This window comes from Dasypus novemcinctus, chromosome 3 (assembly GCF_030445035.2).
Source record: "Dasypus novemcinctus isolate mDasNov1 chromosome 3, mDasNov1.1.hap2, whole genome shotgun sequence".
Lineage (NCBI taxonomy): Eukaryota > Metazoa > Chordata > Mammalia > Cingulata > Dasypodidae > Dasypus > Dasypus novemcinctus.
In genome coordinates this window covers 98,913,936-98,917,922 of record NC_080675.1, presented here as the reverse complement: position 1 = coordinate 98,917,922, position 3,987 = coordinate 98,913,936, and positions in this window count along the sequence as shown.

Genomic DNA, 3,987 nt, shown 5'->3' with positions numbered 1-3,987 from the left:
TGACATTCAAATGTCCTCTTCATTTTCTTTACCCTATATGACTACTGTACTTTTTTGTCATGGGCAGTCCCCATGCCAGTTGCATCCCAAAATATAAAATTGTATACTTGAATGACAAGATTTTACTATTCACGCATTTACCAGATTCTTCTCTAGACCTCCACGTACATTCATGCAAAGCACCATCAACAATCTGGACATAAACTGGGGATATTACCCATTCTGGAAGTCTCAGGATGGGGAAAGCATTCTAATAATTACTTAATGAGGCCACAATTGGTAGACCATGATGATTCAGAATGGAGAATGCTACATTGTGTGTGTGTTTTTGATATTGCAGATAACTGTTACTGAGGAGGTGAGTTAGTCTCAAAAGAGAGAGAGAACAGATCGAAAGCTATATAGTCATCCTCAAATGAATGAAGATGTGGAACAAGCAGCATGTCATTTGGAAAGAACACTGAACTAAAGATGGAAGACTGGACCTAAGAAACAACTCTGCCTTAAATAGTCAGTCTATCTTTCCTTCTGGGCCTGTTTCTCCATTTGTAAAACAAGGTCTTGGATTTTAATCTCTCGGTTCCTGTTCAGCCTCCAAATATAATGTTTCTATTATTCTATCCCCATTTCAGGATTTTATTGCTTATTAGTTAATTTGATTTTAACTTTGAATTAACTCATATGATGGTACAGCTTATGTGGAAAATTGTTATCTAAAAGTTTCTCTGTGATTACTCTTTTACCCCCTGTCTTAGGTAGAATTTTCCTTCTTGTCTGTGACATTTTCTTTACCCTATAAGCCTACTGTACTTTTTTGAGCTGAAGGTCCTATTACACTTATTTTTGCCCTCTAATGCTCATGTCACTTGGTCAACTCTTTGTGCTCATCCACCTCTAAAAGTGAACTGGTCTCTAAAGTTTCTTCACTTAAAATATTTCAAAACCTTTAAAATGTATAAGACTTTTGAGACCAATCTTCCATTCCTTAGAACTTATCCTAAGGTAATGATTGTAAAAGTAGGCTATAATAATCCTCATGAAAACATTATTTATACATAATAATTCAATGCAGTCTAAGTATTTTATAACTGGTATTCATAATCCTAAGTGAAATATAGGAAATTAATATAATATTGCACATTAGATAGAATGATATCTGAGAAAACAATTTAAGAATATGCATATTATTAGGTAAAAGGCATATTGCAAAACACTCTATATAGTATGATCATATTTGATAAACATCAAGTATTTACATGTATACACAAATATAAATATATAAAATTACACTATATAAAATATTGGGAAACACAGCAACTGATAACAAAGAAATATTTTGGAATGTATGACATAAATAGTAAGTAAAGATTTTCAAACCCAAATATACCTTCCTAGGTGTCCCATGGAAAATGAAATGTTCATGCTCACATTTATATCTTAGGAGTAAGAGAGTGTTTAGCAGAGACACAAAATTAAGGAAAAGAAACCACAATAGTGAGTTTGTTTTTTATTCCTTAACCTAATTTGAGGTAGTCCTTATAATTTTGGAAATAATTTGCCTGACAGAATCCAAGAAAATTTTTGTAGAAGTCATGGGGTTGCTAAAAAGTTGTGACTTCAGAATAACTTATCTAATCTTGAGAATGGTTTCTTGTAAAAGGTTTTTGTTAAACATGACTTATTCTACCCTCAAAAATCAAATATCTTCTTTTGCAAAAACAAATAACCTTATCTTTAGACATGATGTCTTGTAATGATAGAAAAATAATCAAGCAGGATGTTCCTTAAAGTTTGTTTTTGACAGGTGTAAGTAGTAGTAAGGCTTCCACTAGCGGTGAGTGGTTGATAACTTAGGTTATTCCACTAATACTCTGCCTTTGGAAAATTACTTTACCCTGAAACCTGAAAACTAAGATAAAATTTCAATGGAGAACAAATGAGATAAGGTGTGAATATTTATGAGTTTGAAATCATATTCAAATAAAAGCTAAGATTATTATTTAGTATATTGGCACTGGTATCTTTATATTTTTAGATTATAACTTATTCTATGAACTGAAGGCAGGAAATTCATTGAACAGTAAATGCAGAAGGAATATCACAGGCAGGCTGCAGTGTTAAATGGTACCAGGGACCCTGAGGGTCATGTTATTGACACAGGTGGACCAGTGACTGAGTGGTAGCAGGAAATGTTTTTGTGGGTTTTGCAAATAAGGATAAATTTCAGGACCTTGAGTCACAGGTGGTGGGGCATAGGCAAGGCTGATTGTGGGAATGTGAAATTAAGATATAAACTGGTTTTGAAGAAGTAGATTATCACTAGAATTATGTAGCTGGAGGAAGGAATTTCACATGCACTTAAATGTTACATCATAGAAAGTTTAGGACATGCAAACCTTCTCATGTGGATGAGGATTTTGGGTTTAATGTCAAAAATGGCCAACCATTTATTTTTATTTTCATTTTATTTTTTGCTGTGCTTTCTGCCAGGAGACTAGAGGCCCAGAAAGAAGGTCAGGAAGAGTTTAAGGCCTTCTTGACTTCACTTCCAAAGTGGAGATGCTACAACCACTAGCTTCTGTAACTATTGCCTATTGTTAAGTGTTCCAGGTTTTATTTCTACTGAAAATTTCTTTATTCTTGGCTCATAAATAGTATAACTGCACAGTTAAAATACTTCTATGAATTAAAGGATTCTACAAACAAGTGTTAAGGGGAATTATACCGAGAATACAAAGCTCTAGGTTAACAAGCATTAAGAATGAGGCATCCCCACCACAAGCGTCTAGTAGTAGTAATGCATGAATGCCCATTGTTTCAAGTAAATAGAAGCTCTGGTTTAAAGAGGCATTCAAAGTGTCGATTCTACGAACTTTCTTTACACTGTATTTTTTTTTTAAGATTTATTTATTTATCTCTCTCCCTTTCCCCACCCCACCCCGGTTGTCTGTTCTCTGTGTCTATTTGCTGCATCTTCTTTGTCCACTTCTGTTGTTGTCAGTGGCATGGGAATCTGTGTTTATTTTTGTTGCATCATCTTGTTTTGTCAGCTCTCCATGTGGGTGGCGCCATTCTTAGGCAGGCTGCACTTTCTTTCGCGCTGGGCGGCTCTCCTTACAGGGCGCACTCTTGCACGTGGGGCTCCCCTACGTGTGGGACACCCCTGTGTGGCAGGGCACTCCTTGTGCACATCAGCACTGCGCATGGGCCAGCTCCACACGGGTCAAGGAGGCCTGAGGTTTGAACCGCGGACCTCCCATGTAGTAGACGGATGCCCTAACCACTGGGCCAAGTCCGCCGCCCCTACACTGTATGTTAATTAATGTAGGTAGTAGGTGTGAGGGCATGTGAAAATTTAGAAAAAAAATTTCTAAAATTTTGCTAATGCCACTAAAGCTAATTAGCACAGTAGGTTAGCTGAGGAAAGACAGTTTGCATGTAATAAGTAGTCAATAGGCAACTATATAAAGTAGACATAAAATGCCCCATCATGTAGACTCTGGAAACTCAGAGAAGGAAAATGGAGGAGTCATTGATGAGACCTTCTTGCAATTTAGTTTTCCTAATACAAAGGAAAATAAAACATCCTTTATAAGCCTGAAAATCAACTCTTATTTGACTTAGAGTTACAGTGTCCTAGACCTTCTGTTAAAAGTTCAAATGTGGTAGAGTTATAACACTTAGGCATGCCTGTTTTCCTGCCTCTTGATGGATGCCCCCAAACCTTCTGCCTTTTTCCTGTCACTTCTTTGCAAGCTTCAGTTCAGTTTCCTTAGGTGGTTGACATGATCCCCAGATTTCCAGTTGTCAGAGTCATAATCATTCTCATTTTCCAAAGCATGTGTTTAAAGCATTACTTCAGGATGGATTTCTAATCCATGAGGACAGTCAAGCTTGTACTGTAGTCTCCAAATAAGACTATCCAGTATGCCACACATCCTAGCTTTTAATACCTTGTATAGTTCTCCAACCCTTGAATTTGGGCTG